General features: G+C 42.8%; 1 protein-coding gene across 1 annotated transcript in view; it reads left to right on the top strand.

Annotated features, from left to right (window-relative positions):
- Nucleotides 1-17,920, top strand: part of cib2 (calcium and integrin binding family member 2) — a 625,685-nt gene that overhangs the window by 483,428 nt on the left and 124,337 nt on the right. The gene's annotated exons all lie outside the window — the stretch shown is intronic.

The raw sequence follows: 17,920 nt of genomic DNA, 5'->3' as shown, positions 1-17,920 counted from the left end.
CTCGGTCTATCGTACTCTAGTGGTGGATATATCTCAGTCTATCGTACTCTCGTGGTGGATATATCTCGGTCTATCATACTCTAGTGGTGGATATATCTCAGTCTATCGTACTCTAGTGGTGGATATATCTCGGTCTATCGTACTCTTATGGTGGATATATCTCAGTCTATCGTACTCTAGTGGTGGATATATCTCAGTCTATCGTACTCTAGTGGTGGATATATCTCGGTCTATCGTACTCTCGTGGTATCTATATCTCTGTCTATCGTACTCTTGTGGTGGATATATCTCAGTCTATCGTACTCTCGTGGTATCTATATCTCTGTCTATCGTACTCTTGTGGTGGATATATCTCGGTCTATCGTACTCTAGTGGTGAATATATCTCGGTCGATCGTACTCTAGTGGTGAATAAATCTCAGTCTATCGTACTCTACTGGTGGATAAATCTCAGTCTACCGTACTCTAGTGGTGAATATACCTCGGTCTATCGTACTCTCGTGGTGGCTATATCTCGGTCTATCGTACTGTTGTGGTTGATATATCTCAGTCTATCGTACTCTCGTGGTGGATATATCTCAGTCTATCGTACTCTAGTGGTGAATATATCTCGGTCTATCAATACTCTCGTGGTGGATATATCTCTGTCTATCGTACTCTAGTGGTTGATATATCTCAGCCTATCGTACTCTAGTGGTGGCTATATCTCAGTCTATCTTACACTAGTGGTGGATATATCTCGGTCTATCATACTCTCGTGGTGGATATATCTCGGTCTATCGTCCTCTAGTGGTGGATATATCTCGGTCTATCGTACTCTAGTGGTTGATATATCTCGGTCTATCGTACTCTAGTGGTGGATATATCTCGGTCTATCTTACTCTAGTGGTGGATATATCTCAGTCTATCGTACTCTAGTGGTGGATGTAGCTCAGTCTATCGTACTCTAGTGGTGGATATATCTCAGTCTATCGTACTCTGGTGGTGGATATATCTCAGTCTATCATAATCTAGTGGTGGATATATCTCAATCTATCGTACTCTAGTAGTGGTTATATCTGGGTCTATCGTACTCTAGTGGTGGATATATCTCGGTCTATCATACTCTAAAGGTTGATATATCTCGGTCGATCGTACTTTAGTGGTATCTATATCTCTGTCGATCGTACTATTGTGGTGGATATATCTCAGTCTATCGTACTCTAGTGATGAATATATCTCGGTCTATCGTACTCGAGTAGTGGATATATCTTAGTCTATCGTACTCTAGTGGTGGATATATCTCAGTCCATCGTACTCTAGTGGTGGATATATCTCGGTCTATCGTACTCTAGTGGTATCTATATCTCTGTCTATCGTACTATTGTGGTGGATATATCTCAGTCTATCGTACTCTAGTGATGAATATATCTCGGTCTATCGTACTCGAGTGGTGGATATAGCTCCGCCTATCATCATCTAGTGGTTGCTATGATAATACTCTAGTGGTGGATATATCTCAGTCTATCGTACTCGAGTGGTTGATATATGTCAGTCGATCGGACTCTAGTGGTGGATATATCTCAGTCTGTCGTACTCTAGTGGTGGATATATCTCAGTCTATCGTACTCTAGTGGTGGATATATCTCGGTCTATCGTACTCTTATGGTGGATATATCTCAGTCTATCGTACTCTAGTGGTGGATATATCTCAGTCTATCGTACTCTAGTGGTGGATATATCTCGGTCTATCGTACTCTCGTGGTATCTATATCTCTGTCTATCGTACTCTTGTGGTGGATATATCTCAGTCTATCGTACTCTAGTCGTGAATATATCTCGGTCTATCGTACTCTAGTGGTGAATATATCTCGGTCTATCGTACTCTAGTGGTGGATATATCTCGGTCTATCTTACTCTAGTGGTGAATAAATCTCAGTCTATTGTACTCTACTGGTGGATAAATCTCAGTCTACCGTACTCTAGTGGTGAATATACCTCGGTCTATCGTACTCTCGTGGTGGCTATATCTCGGTCTATCGTACTGTAGTGGTTGATATATCTCAGTCTATCGTACTCTCGTGGTGGATATATCTCAGTCTATCGTACTCTAGTGGTGAATATATCTCGGTCTATCAATACTCTCGTGGTGGATATATCTCTGTCTATCGTACTCTAGTGGTTGATATATCTCAGCCTATCGTACTCTAGTGGTGGCTATATCTCAGTCTATCTTACACTAGTGGTGGATATATCTCGGTCTATCATACTCTCGTGGTGGATATATCGCTGTCTATCGTCCTCGAGTGGTGGATATATCTCGGTCTATCGTACTCTAGTGGTTGATATATCTCGGTCTATCGTACTCTAGTGGTGGATATATCTCGGTCTATCTTACTCTAGTGGTGAATATATTTCGGTCTATCGTACTCTAGTGGTGGATATATCTCGGTCTATCATACTCGAGTGGTGGATATATCTCGGTCTATCATACTCTAGTGGTGGATATATCTCAGTCTATCGTACTCTCGTGGTGGATATATCTCGGTCTATCATACTCTAGTGGTGGATATATCTCAGTCTATCGTACTCTAGTGGTGGATATATCTCGGTCTATCGTACTCTGGTGGTGGCTATATCTCGGTCGATCATACTCTAGTGCTGGATATATCTCGGTCTATCGTACTCTAGTGGTGGATATATCTCGGTCTATCGTACTCTGATGGTATCTATATCTCTGTCTATCGTACTATTGTGGTGGATATATCTCGGTCTATCGTACTCTAGTGATGAATATATCTCGGTCTATCGTACTCGAGTGGTGGATATATCTCCGCCTATCATCATCTAGTGGTGGCTATATCTCAGTCTATCATACTCTAGTGGTGGATATATCTCAGTCTATCGTACTCTAGTGGTTGATATATGTCAGTCGATCGGACTCTAGTGGTGGATATATCTCGGTCTATCGTACTCTAGTGGTGGATATATCTCGATCTATCGTACTCTAGTGGTGGTGATATCTCGGTCTGTCGTACTCTAGTGGTGGATATATCTCGGTCTATCGTACTCTAGTGGTGGAATATTTCTCGGTCTATCGTACTCTGATGGTGGATATATCTCAGTCTATCGTACACTCGTGGTGGATATATCTCATTCTATCGTACTCTAGTGGTGGATATATCTCGGTCTATCGTACACTAGTGGTGGATATATCTAGGTCTATCGTACTCTCGTGGTGGATATATCTCATTCTATCGTACTCTAGTGGTGGATATATCTCGCTCTATCTTACTCTTGTGGTGGATATATCTCAGTCTGTCGTACTCTTATGGTGGATATATCTCAACTATCGTACTCTAGTGGTGGATATATCTCGGTCTATCGTACTCTACTGGTGGATATATCTCAGTCTGTCGTACTCTAGTGGTGGATATATCTCGGTCTTTCGTACTCTAGTGGTGGAAATATCTCGGTCTATCGTTCTCTTATGGTGGATATATCTCAGTCTATCGTACTCAAGTGGTGGATATATCTCGGTCTATCGTACTCTAGTTGTGGATATATCTCGGTCTATCGTACACTAGTGGTGGATATATCTAGGTCTATCGTACTCTAGTGGTGGATATATCTCATTCTATCGTACTCTAGTGGTGGATATATCTCAGTCTATCGTACTCTAGTGGTGGATATATCTCAGTCTATCATAATCTAGTGGTGGATATATCTCAGTCTATCGTACTCTAGCGGTTGAAATATCTCGCTCTATCTTACTCTTGTGGTGGATATATCTCAGTCTGTCGTACTCTTATGGTGGATATATCTCAGTCTATCGTACTCTAGTGGTGGAAATATCTCGGTCTATCGTACTCTTATGGTGGATATATCTCAGTCTATTGTATAGTGGTGGATATATCTCAGTCTATCGTACTTTAGTGGTGGATATAGCTCGGTCTATCGTACTTTAGTGGTATCTATATCTCTGTCTATCATACTCTTGTGGTGGATATAGCTCAGTCTATCGTACTCTATTGGTGAATATATCTCGGTCTATCGTACTCTAGTGGTGAATATATCTCGGTCTATCGTACTCTAGTGGTGGATATATCTCGGTCTATCTTACTCTAGTGGTGGATATATCTCAGTCTATCGTACTCTAGTGGTGGATATATCTCAGTCTATCGTACTCTAGTGGTGAATATATCTCGGTCTATCGTACGCTAGTGGTGGATATTTCTCGGTCTATCGTACTCTAGTGGTGGCTATATCTCGGTCTATCATACTCTAGCGGTGGATATATCTCAGTCTATCTTACACAAGTGGTGGATATATCTCGGTCTGTCGTACTCTAGTGGTGGATATATCTCTGTCTATCGTACTCTAGTGGTTGATATATCTCAGTCTATCGTACTCTTGTGGTGGATATATCTCAGCCTATCGTACTCTAGTGGTGAATATATCTCGGTCTATCGTACGCTAGTGGTGGATATTTCTCGGTCTATCGTACTCTAGTGGTGGCTATATCTCGGTCTATCATACTCTAGCGGTGGATATATCTCAGTCTATCTTACACAAGTGGTGGATATATCTCGGTCTGTCGTACTCTAGTGGTGGATATATCTCTGTCTATCGTACTCTAGTGGTTGATATATCTCAGTCTATCGTACTCTAGTGGTGGATATATCTCAGTCTATCGTACTCTAGTGGTGGATATGTCTCAGTCTATCGTACTCGAGTGGTTGAAATATCTAGCTCTATCTTACTCTTGTGGTGGATATATCTCAGTCTGTCGTACTCTAGTGGTGGATATATCTCAGTCTATCGCACTCCAGTGGTGGATATATCTCAGTCTATCTTACTCGAATGGTGGAAATATCTCGGTCTATCGTACTCTTATGGTGGATATATCTCAGTCTATCGTACTCTAGTGGTGGATATATCTCAGTCTATCGTACTCTCGTGATGGATATATCTCAGTCTATCGTACTCGAGTGGTGGATATATCTCGGTCTATCGTACTCTAGTTGTGGATATATCTCGGTCTTTCGTACTCTAGTGGTGGATATGTCTCAGTCTATCGTACTCGAGTGGTGAATATATCTCGGTCTATCGTACTCTCGTGGTGGATATATCTCAGTCTATCTTACTCGAGTGGTGGCAATATCTCGGTCTATCATACTCTAGTGGTGGATATATCTCTGTCTATCATACACTAGTGGTGGATATAATCTCGGTCTATCGTACTGCAGTGGTGGATATATCTCGGTCTATCATACTCTACTGGTGGATATATCTCGGTCTATCTTACTCTATCTTACTCTAGTGGTGGATATATCTCAGTCTATCGTACTCTAGTGGTGAATATATCTCGGTCTATCGTACTCGAGTGGTGGATATATCTCGACCTATCGTCATCTAGTGGTGGCTATATCTCGGTCTATCATACTCTAGTGTTGGATATATCTCAGTCTATCGTACACTAGTGGTGGATATATCTCGGTCTATCGTACTCTCGTGGTGGATATATCTCAGTCTATCATACTCTAGTGGTTGATATATGTCAGTCGATCGGACTCTAGTGCTGGATATATCTCAGTCTGTCGTACTCGAATGGTGGATATATCTCGGTCTATCGTACTCTTATGGTGGATATATCTTAGTCTATCGTACTCTAGTGGTGGATATATCTCAGTCTATCGTACTTTAGTGGTGGATATAGCTCGGTCTATCGTACTCTAGTGGTATCTATATCTCTGTCTATCGTACTCTTGTGGTGGATATATCTTAGTCTATCGTACTCTAGTGGTGGATATATCTCAGTCTATCGTACTTTAGTGGTGGATATAGCTCGGTCTATCGTACTCTAGTGGTATCTATATCTCTGTCTATCGTACTCTTGTGGTGGATATATCTCAGTCTATCGTACTCTCGTGGTGAATTTATCTCGGTCTATCGTACTCTAGTGGTGAATATATCTCGGTCTATCGTACTCTAGTGGTGGATATATCTCGGTCTATCTTACTCTAGTGGTGGATATATCTCAGTCTATCGTACTATCGTGGTGGATATATCTCGGTATATCGTACTCTAATGGTGGATATTTCCCGGTCTATCGTACGCTAGTGGTGGATATATCTCAGTCTATCGTACTCTAGTGGTGGATATATCTCAGTCTATCATAATCTAGTGGTGGATATCTCTCAGTCGAACGTACTCTAGTGGTTGAAATATCTCGCTCTATCTCAGTCTTGTTTTGGAGTTATCTCAGTCTGTCGTACTCTAGTGGTGGATATATCTCAGTCTATCGTACTCTAGTGGTGGATATATCTCAGTCTATCTTACTCGAATGGTGGAAATATCTCGGTCTATCGTACTCTTATGGTGGATATATTTCAGTCTATCGTACTCTAGTGGTGGATATATCTCAGTCTATCTTACTCGAGTGGTGGATATATCTCAGTCTATCGTACTCCAGTTGTGGATATATCTCGGTCTTTCGTACTCTAGTGGTGGATATGTCTCAGTCTATCGTACTCGAGTGGTGAATATATCTCGGTCTATCGTACTCCAGTGGTGGATATATCTCGGTCTATCGTACTCCAGTGGTGGCAATATCTCGGTCTATCATACTCTAGTGGTGGATATATCTCGATCTATTATACTTTAGTGGTGGATATATCTCAGTCTATCGTACTCTAGTGGTTGATATATGTCAGTCGATCGGACTCTAGTGGTGGATATATCTCAGTCTATCGTACTCTAGTGGTGGATATATCTCGGTCTATCGTACTCTCGTGGTATCTATATCTCAGTCTATCGTACTCTAGTGGTGGATATATCTCAGTCTGTCGTACTCTAGTGGTGAATATACCTCGGTCTATCGTACTCTACTGCTGGCTATATCTCGGTCTATCATACTCTAGTGGTGGATATATATCAGTCTATCTTGCACTAGTGATGGATATATCTCGGTCTATCGTACTCTAGTGGTGGATATATCTCTGTCTATCGTACTCTAGTGGTTGATATATCTCAGTCTATCGTACTCTAGTGGTGGCTATATCTCAGTCTATCATACTCTCGTGGTGGATATATCTCAGTCTATCTTACACTAGTGGTGGATATATCTCGCTCTATCATACTCTAGTGGTGGATATATCTCTGTCTATCGTACACTAGTGGTGGATATAATCTCGGTCTATCTTACTGTAGTGGTGGATATATCTCGGTCTATCGTACTCTACTGATGGATATATCTCGGTCTATCTTACTCTTGTGGTGGATATATCTCAGTCTATCGTACTCTGGTGGTGGATGTAGCTCATTCTATCGTACTCTAGTGGTGAATATATCTCGGTCTATCGTACTCGAGTGGTGGATATATCTCGGCCTATCGTCATCTAGTGGTGGCTATATCTCGGTCTATCATACTCTAGTGTTGGATATATCTCAGTCTATCGTATACTAGTGGTGGATATATCTCGGTCTATCGTACTCTAGTGGTAGATATATCTCAGTCTATCATACTCTAGTGGTTGATATATGTCAGTCGATCGGACTCTAGTGCTGGATATATCTCAGTCTGTTGTACTCGAATGGTGGATATATCTCGGTCTGTCGTACTCTAGTGGTGGAAATATCTCGGTCTATCGTACTCTAGTGGTGGATTTATCTCGGTCTATCGTATTCTAGTGGTGGATATATCTCGGTCTATCGTACTCTCGTGGTATCTATATCTCAGTCTATCGTACTCTAGTGGTGGATATATCTCAGTCTGTCGTACTCTAGTGGTGAATATACCTCGGTCTATCGTACTCTAGTGCTGGCTATATCTCGGTCTATCATACTCTAGTGGTGGATATATATCAGTCTATCTTGCACTAGTGATGGATATATCTCGGTCTATCGTACTCTAGTGGTGGATATATCTCTGTCTATCGTACTCTAGTGGTTGATATATCTCAGTCTATCGTACTCTAGTGGTGGCTATATCTCAGTCTATCATACTCTCGTGGTGGATATATCTCAGTCTATCTTACACTAGTGGTGGATATATCTCGCTCTATCATACTCTAGTGGTGGATATATCTCTGTCTATCGTACACTAGTGGTGGATATAATCTCGGTCTATCTTACTGCAGTGGTGGATATATCTCGGTCTATCGTACTCTAGTGGTGGCAATATCTCGGTCTATCATACTCTAGTGGTGGATATATCTCGGTCTATTATACTTTAGTGGTGGATATATCTCAGTCTATCGTACTCTAGTGGTTGATATATGTCAGTCGATCGGACGCTAGTGGTGGATATATCTCAGTCTATCGTACTCTAGTGGTGGATATATCTCGGTCTATCATACTCAAGTGGCATCTATATCTCAGTCTATCGTACTCTAGTGGTGGATATATCTCAGGCTATCGTACTCTAGTGGTGGCTATATCTCGGTCTATCATACTCTACTGGTGGATATATATCAGTCTATCTTGCACTAGTGATGGATATATCTCGGTCTATCGTACTCGAGTAGTGGATATATCTCTGTCGATCGTACTCTAGTGGTGTATATATCTCAGTCTATCGTACTCTAGTGGTGAATATATCTCGGTCTATCGTACTCTCGTGGTGGATATATCTCTGTCTATCGTACTCTAGTGGTTGAGATATCTCAGTCTATCGTACTCTCGTGGTGGATATATCTCAGTCTATCGTACTCTAGTGGTGAATATATCTCGGTCTATCGTACTCTAGTGGTGGCTATATCTCAGTGTATCATACTCTCGTGGTGGATATATCTCAGTCTATCTTACACTAGTGGTGGATATATCTCGCTCTATCATACTCTAGTGGTGGATATATCTCTGTCTATCGTACACTAGTGCTGGATATAATCTCGGTCTATCGTACTGTAGTGGTGGATATATCTCGGTCTTTCGTACTCTAGTGATGGATATATCTCGGTCTATCTTACTCTAGTGGTGCATATATCTCAGTCTGTCGTACTCTAGTGGTGGATGTAGCTCAGTCTATCGTACTCTAGTGGTGAATATATCTCGGTCTATCGTACTCTAGTGGTGGATATATCTCGGTCTATCGTACTCTAGTGGTGGATATATCTCAGTCTATCGTACTCTAGTGGTGGATATATCTCGGTCTATCATACTCTAGTGGTGGCTATATCTCAGTCTATCGTACTCTAGTGGTGGATATATCTCGGTCTATCGTACTCTGGTGGTGGCTATATCTCGGTCTGTCGTACTCTGGGTGGTGGCTATATCTCGGTCTATCGTACTCTCGTGGTGGATATATATCGGTCTATCGTACTCTAGTGGTTGATATATCTCGGTCTATCGTACTCTAGTGCTGGATATATCTCGGTCTATCCTACTCTCGTGGTGGATATATCTTGGTCTATCTTACTCTAGTGTTAGATATATCTCGGTCTATCGTACTCTAGTGGTGGCTATATCTTGGTCTATCATATCTCATGGTGGATATATCTCGGTCTATCGTACTCTAGTGGTGGATATATCTCGGTCTATCGTACTCTAGTGGTGGATAAATCTCGGTTTATCGTACTCTAGTGGTGGATATATCTCGGTCTATCGTACTCTAGTGGTGGATATATCTCGGTCTATCGTACTCTAGTGGTGGATATATCTCGGTTTATCGTACTCTAGTGGTGGATATGTCTCGGTCTATCGTACTCTAGTGGTGGATTTATCTCGGTCTATCGTATTCTGGTGGTGGATATATATCGGTCTAACGTACTCTAGTGGTGGATATATCTCGGTCTATCGTACTCTAGTGGTTGATATATCTCGGTCTATCGTACTCTAGTGGTGGATATATCTCGGTCTATCTTACTCTAGTGGTGGATATATCTCGGTCTATCATACTCTAGTGGTGGATGTATCTCTGTCTATAATATTCTAGTGGCGTATATATCTCGGTCTATCGTACTCTGGGTGGTGGCTATATCTCGGTCTATCGTACTCTCGTGGTGGATATATATCGGTCTATCGTACTCTAGTGGTTGATATATCTCGGTCTATCGTACTCTAGTGCTGGATATATCTCGGTCTATCCTACTCTAGTGGTGGATATATCTTGGTCTATCTTACTCTCGTGTTAGATATATCTCGGTCTATCGTACTCTAGTGGTGGCTATATCTTGGTCTATTGTACTCTCGTGGTGGATATATCTCGGTCTATCGTACTCTATCGGTGGATTTATCTCGCTCTATGGTATTCTGGTGGTGGATATATATCGGTCTATCTTACTCTAGTGGTGGATATATCTCGGTCTATCGTACTCTAGTGGTTGATATATCTCGGTCTATCGTACTTCAGTGATGGATATATCTCGGTCTATCGTACTCTATTGGTTGATATATCTCGGTCTATCATACTCTAGTGGTGGATATATCTCAGTCTATCATACTCTAGTGGTGGATATATCTCAGTCTATCATATTCCAGTGGCGTATATATCTCGGTCTATCGTACTCTAGTGATGGATATATCTCGGTCTATCGTACTCTCGTGGTGGATATATCTCGGTCTATCGTACACTAGTGGTGGCTATATCTCAGTCTATCGTACTCTAGTTGTGGATATATCTCAGTCTATCGTACACTAGTGGTGTATATATCTCGGTCTATCATACTCTAGTGGTGGATATATCTCGGTCTATCGTACTCTAGTGGTGGATATAACTCGGTCTATCGTACTCTCGTGGTGGATATATCTCAGTCTATCGTACTCTAGTGGTGGATATATCTCAGTCTATCGTACTCTGGTGGTGGCTATATCTCGGTCTATCGTACTCTAGTGGTGGATATATCTCGGTCTATCGTACTCTAGTGGTGGATATATCTCGGTCTATCGTACTCTCGTGGTCGATATATCTCGGTCTATCGTACTCTCGTGGTGGATATATCTCGGTCTATCATACTCTCGTGGTGGATATATCTCAGTCTATCGTACTCTAGTGGTGGCTATATCTCGGTCTATCGTACTCTAGTGGTGAATATATCTCGGTCTATCATACTCTAATGGTGGATATATCTCGGTCTATCATACTCTCGTGGTGGATATATCTCAGTCTATCGTACTCTGGTGGTGGCTGTATCTCGGTCTATCGTACTCTAGTGATGGATATATCTCGGTCTATCATACTCTAGTGGTGGATATATCTCGGTCTATCGTACTCTAGTGGTGGTTATACCTCGGTCTATCGTACTCTAGTGGTGGATATATCTCGGTCTATCGCACTCTAGTGGTGAATATATCTTGGTCTATCGTACTCTGGTGGTGGCTATATCTCGTTCTATCGTACTCTAGTAGTGGCTTTTTCTCGGTCTATCGTACTCCACTGGTGGATATATCTCGGTCTATCGTACTCTTGCGGTGGATATGGAACCAAGCCTACAACAATCTAGTGATGGATGTGGGTTGAACTCTATGACAATGAAGTGGTGGATATGGATTGACATCTAACCTAGATCTGGCTTTCTGCAACTTGAATTGTGACCTCTGTTGCTCCCCAACCTATTTAATTGGAGCAAACTATTAACGGGAACACAATCTATTCCTGTCATCATCTGATAAAGCTCAATCACATCCCCTCTAAAGTTACGCTCTCTTAAAGTCCCAACTCTTTAGCCTATTTGAATAACTAAGGTCATGGGAATGAGTCTCGGCCCTCCTCTGTAGCCACCATGTCAGAGATCCAAACTGAGCAATGGTCTGGCTGATGATGAATTTTATTGGGTGAGTGACTATTGATTCCATAGCTGTTTGTTGTGGGGCCTGTTACTCTCCTCGAGCAGTTTCAATCCCTAGCGCTTTTCTGAGAGCTTCCTCTTACCGATTCTGTTACGGCGTTTCCTTCAAACCAGAGCCACATGTCATCAACCACCCCACTGCCTGTCACATGTTTCTGTCAGTCTGCTCCGTGCCGCCACAAACTGAGACACCGTTGCAAGCTTCCTTCGCCCCTTCTGGTTAAATCGTTGTGTAATCACGGGAGGCTTTGGGTGCAGGTGGCCTTTTACCAGTTGCTCTTCCACCAACATCTCTAAATTAAACCCGTATGATCTGCTCATTATCACATTGCTGTTTGTGGGAGCTTGCTGTGCGCAAATTGGCTGCCGCTTTTCCCACATTACAACAGTGACTACACTCCAAAAGTACTTCATTGGCCGTAAGGTGTTTTGGGACGTCCTGAGTTTGTGAAATGTGCTGTAGAAATGCAACTTCTTTCTGAATACAGCCGATTATGACACAGCAGGAACATAGTTCAGACGCCTTTAGGCCTGTTTTTAGACTGGGTTTCGTATTGACTCAGTCTGATTTCTTCTTCGCTCCCGACAACAAGGCTACAGGAAGACAACCCTGTGTCGGGATAAGGACGACATTGCTGGGACACTAACACATCCTTCCTTCCCCCACCCTCCCCTCGCTTTCATACGGACATTAAAACACAAACAATGAAAGGGAAACTCGAGGTTGTATTGTATGTGTAGATTGGTCCTTGCTTGGGTTACACAAGGCAACTGCCCTGGGCACAACCACAGGCTTTGTGGGGAGTTATTCCCTGATATAGCCGGTAACCCTATTAGGGAAAGTGGCATTGCATCTTCTTTCAGCTAATAGCCCTGAAAATATGGTGCTGTAACAACGACAACTTGCATTTATATATCGCCTTTACCGTAGTAAAACGTCCCAAGGCAATTTACAAGAGCTTTATAAGCCAAAAAAATAATTTGACACCCAGCCAGATAATAAGAAATTACGGCAGGTGACCAAAAGCTCGGTCAAACAGGTAGGTTTTAAGGACCGTCTTAAAGGAGGAAAGAGAGGCGGAGAGCTATAGGGAGGGAGTTCCAGAGCTTGGGGCTCAAGCAGCTGAAGGCACGGCCACCGATGGTTGAGTGATTATAATCAGGGATGCTCAAGGGGGCAGAATTAGAGGGGCACAGACATCTCAGGGAGTTGTGGGGCTGGAGGAGATTACAGAGATAGGGAGGGGCGAGGGCATGGAGGGATTTGTAAACAAGAATGAGAATTTTGAAATCGAGGCGTTGCTTAACCGGGAGCCAATGTCATAATTATCATCATCATAGGCGTTTCCTCGAAGTGAGGATGACTTGCTTCCACACCAAAAATGGATGAGTTCACAGGTGTTTCAATGAAGGACCTAATATTTCAGATTCCCAACTACATCCTGAAGAGTGGAAGATGCCTGTGTGTGGATTTTTTTAACGTGGAGTGGCCATTGCACACCAGCCACCACACGGGCTTGACAGAGCTAGGTCTTGGTCCAGTGGCAAGGGTTAACCAGGACGACTGGACACTAGCTCTGCTGCACGGACCCAGTGCGCACACATATCGCAGTGTGGGCTGGCCCGTGCTGCCCCTGGGCCCTCGCCTCTCCTGGGCCCCGAACACGTCCCTCTACAATCTCTCGCCGCTCCTTCGCCCCTCCTGCTGTGCCTGCCCGCACTGCAATCAGCGACCTGACTCCAATGTAGGTCAGCGAGCACAGGGGTGATGGATGAGCAGGACTTGGTGCGAGTTAGGACATGGGCTGCCGAGTTTTGGATCACCTCAAGTTTACGTAGGGTGGAATGTGGGAGGCCAGCCATGGGTGTGTGGGAAATGTCAAATCTAGAGGTAACAAAGGCATGGATGAGGGTTTCAGCAGCGGATGAGCTGAGGCAGGGGCGGAGACGGGTGATATTACGGAGGTGGAAATAGGCGCTTTTAGTTATACTGCGGATATGTGGCCGGAAGCTCATTTCAGGGTCAAATATGACAGCGTTTGCTAACAGTGTGTTTCAGCCTCAGACAGACAAATAGTAAAATAATCTTTAAACTCCCAGGCAGATGGGATCTCATTTGAAGGCTGGCTGACATGAATAATGGTGGTATGTAATGCGAGGAGCAGAGTGAGCACAGTAGTTTTGTGACAAGTTCACCAATTTCTGTTATATATTGGGTCTTAGCTAAGGGAGTAAAATGAAACATCTCCTCCATTGAAGCTGGTATAAAATCAAACGCTCGCAGACAAAAGTAACTAATCCATAATCCTTCATGGTTTTAGGCTGCAGGTATAAAACCTTACATTTTTGCAAAAGATAGGTTTAAAAAGTGACCTCTTGAGCAATTTGAAAAACAGATTTGACACTAGAACGGATTTACTTTCCACGTGGTGTCAAACAGAAATGTTCTGAGAATGTTTTCTGTGGGGAGTCTGACTGATCCCCAACTCTAGATTTACACTGAAGGTTAGTTTTGGTAAAAGTGAAAATAGCTTTGTATTAATACTACACTTTTATTGTAACTGCATCCCAACTAGAATTAAACAATCTCAACTACAGATGTTTGACGTTAGGTTAACATAATATAAGCAGAATGCAGAATAGGAAATGTAAAACTGGAACCATAAAAGCATATTATTCAAAAGGGCCAAAAGGCAGTCATTATTGCACAGAGTGCACACTTTCAAATCTGCTGGCTCTGGGCAAAGAGGTGCTAATTATCTTGTGTGATCGTCAGTAATGCTTGTTGACGAGGAAATGACTTTCGATAGAAACTTTCACCACTCTCAAAGTAGTTCAGGTTGCAATCAAATGGAAATGTAATCTCCTCCAGCCCCACAACCCCCTGAGATGTCTGCGCTCCTCCAATTCTGCCCTCTTGAGCATCCCTGATTATAATCGCTCAACCATCGGTGGCCGTGCCTTCAGCTGCCAGGGCCCCAAGCTCTGGAACTCCCTCCCTAAACCTCTCCGCCTCACTACCTCTCTTTGCTTCTTTAAGACGCTCCTTAAAACCTACCTCCTTGACCAAGTCTGCCGTAATGTCTTCTTATGGCGTCATGATTGTTTTCGAGAATGGAACAGATGGACAGGAGTATCTGAAACAGAGGCCTCCAGCGTGCTCTGGGGCAGAGAATTCCACAGATCCACCACCCTGGAGAGAGGAAATTTCTCCTTCGTTTCGTTTTAAATGGGTGACCCCTTATTCTGAGACTATGCCCCCCAGTTCTAGATTCCCCCACGAGGGGAAACATCCTCTCTGCATCTACCCTGTCGAGCCCCCTCAGAATCTTATGTTTCAATAAGATCACCTCTCATTCTTCTAAACTCTAATAAGTATAGTCCCAAACTGCTCAACCTTTCTTGATAAGACAACCCCTTCATCTCGGAATCAACCTAGTGAACCTTCTCTGAACAGTCTCCAATGCAAGTATATCCTTCGTTAAATAAGGGGACCAAAACTGTACGCAGTACTCCAGGTGTGGCCTCACCAATACCCTGTATAGTTGTAGCAGGACTTCTCTGCTTTTATACTCTATCCCCCTTGCAATAAAGGCCAACATTCCATTTGTCTTCCCATTTACTTGCTGTACCTGCATACTAAATGTTTGTGTTTCTTATACAAGGACTCACAGATCCCTCTGTACCACAGAATTTTGTAATCTTTCCTCATTTAAATAATAATTAGCTTTTTTATTTTTCCGATTAAAGTGGATAACCTCACATTTTCCCACATTATACTCCATCTGCCAAATTATTGCCCACTCACTTAGCCTGTCTATATCCCTTTGCAGTTATTTTGCGTCCTCCATACAACTTGCTTTCCCACCCATCTTTGTATCATCAGCAAACATGGCTACATTACACTCGGTCCCTTCATCCAAGTCATTAATATAGATTGTAAATAGTTGAGGCCCCAGCATCGATCCCTGTGGCACCCCACTAGTCACTGTTTGCCAACCGGAAAATGACCCATTTATCCCGACTGTCTGTTTTCTATTAGTTAACCAATCCTCTATCACGGCGCGGCCCTGGACAACGTGCACCATTTCCCATACCTCAGGAGCCTTTTATCAACAAGAGCAGAGATTCAACACCGCCTCCAGTGTGCCAGTGCAGCCTTTGGCCGCCTGAGGTAAAGAGTGTTTGAAGACTAGGCCCTCAAAACTGCCACCAAGCTCATGGTCTACAGGGCTGTGGTAATACCCGCCCTCCTGTATGGCTCAGACACATGGACCATGTACAGCAGACACCTCAAGTCGCTGGAGAAATACCACCAACGATGCCTCCGCAAGATCCTACAAATCCCCGGGAGGACAGACACACTAACATTAGCATCCTCAACCAGGCCAACACCTTCAGCATTGAAGCACTGACCGCACTTGATCAGCTCCGCTGGGCAGGCCACATCGTTCATGGCCAGACACGAGTCTCCAAAAGCAAGTACTGTACTCGGAACTCCTTCACGGCGGACGAGCCAAAGGTGGACAGAGGAAACGTTGCTGTGATATATTCACAGAGCACAGCACACACAGCTCCTAACATGGCAGGCAGCTCACTTGGAAGCCTCCGGAATCTACCTGGTTCTGTTTATTATTAACTCTGCACTTGCAGTACACAATACGTCCACATCCACAGTGTGGAGCTACAAACATTATAAGCTTACAGACGTTACACTTCTCCCTCCTTAATGAAGAAGTTATTATAACAAATGTCATACATAACTTTCATGTTTATACATAACACAGGATATAAACTTATTTTTTTTTCCATATTTACAAATTTAACTTTACCACTTGTTTTCTGTTTTGAAGAGGATACCTTAGCTCTCAAACAAAACCTTCCAAACATGGTCTCGAATCTAAACTCATTCGAGGCTCATCCTGAGAAACGTTTTCCTCCACGGAATTTCCTTGATTTTCATTTGAACTCATTCTAACTTCAGGCTCTTTGTTTTCCTGACTCGGACTCAGACTTTCATTCTGATTCTCTCCTGGATTTGTTTCCAGTACATGGCATTTAGGATTTGCTACTGGTGTATCAAAATAATCTGATGAGTCAGAAATCATTGAATCATTCCCACCTTCAACTCCTTCCATGTCTGTAGGTAAAATATGATCAATATGAACAAACCTAACCTGTCTATTATCAAACATCGTTGCCAAATATGTGCGAGGACCACATATCTTCACCACTCTTCCTGGTAACCACTTTAACCATTTATGGTGATGGTTCTTCACTCTCACCTTCTGGTTTAATTTCACACTTCTCTCTTTTACTCTACCTCTATCATGATTCTCGTTCTGTCTTAATTGTGTCTCTTCTACGGACTGTGCCAAATTTGGTTTTAACTACGAGAGTCTGGTTCGTGGCTGTCATTTGAGAAACAACTCTGCTGGTGCTCTACCAGTAATTGTATGAGTATTTCGATATGTAATCAAAAAATTAACCAATTTGTGATCCAATGACAACTGTCATTTCCTTGGATTTGGATCTAACATTTGTTTTATGAGGGCACGTTTTACAATTTGCAGAGTGCGCTCTGCTGCACCATTCGAAGCAGGATGGTATGGTGGAATCTTGGTATGTTTCACACCATTTTTGCTCGTGGATTGTGCAAATTCTTCTGAACGAAATTGTGGTCCATTATCCGAAACAATCTCTTCAGGGAAGCCAAATGAAGAAAATAATTTTCGCAAAATGTCCAATGTTTTACTTGTTGTTATTTTCCACATTGGAAACACCTCAACGCACTTCGAATGGCTATCAATCACAATGAACAATTGTTGTCCTTCTAACTCAGCAAAATCAATAATCAAACACCCCGGGAGGCCATTTCCATGGCTGTAATGGTACTGGTGGTGGTTGCTTGCTTATCGATTGACATGTCGTACACTGACTCACGATGTACTCTATATCTTAATCAAGACCTGGCCACCATAAGTAACTGCGTGCAAAACTCTTGGTCAAGCACGTTCCCAGGTGCTGGTCATGGACGTCTCCTAATAACTTAGACCTGAATTTATTTGTTATAACCACTCTTGCACCCCACATGATACAATCTTTATCGACTGATAATTCATTCCTACAGATGAAGAACGGATGTGTATCTTTGTC

The sequence above is a fragment of the Pristiophorus japonicus genome, chromosome 21, assembly GCF_044704955.1.
Source record: "Pristiophorus japonicus isolate sPriJap1 chromosome 21, sPriJap1.hap1, whole genome shotgun sequence".
Taxonomy (NCBI): Eukaryota; Metazoa; Chordata; class Chondrichthyes; family Pristiophoridae; genus Pristiophorus; species Pristiophorus japonicus.
The sequence above is the reverse complement of the archived record's forward strand: the minus strand, read 5'-3'. Positions and strand labels throughout refer to the sequence as shown.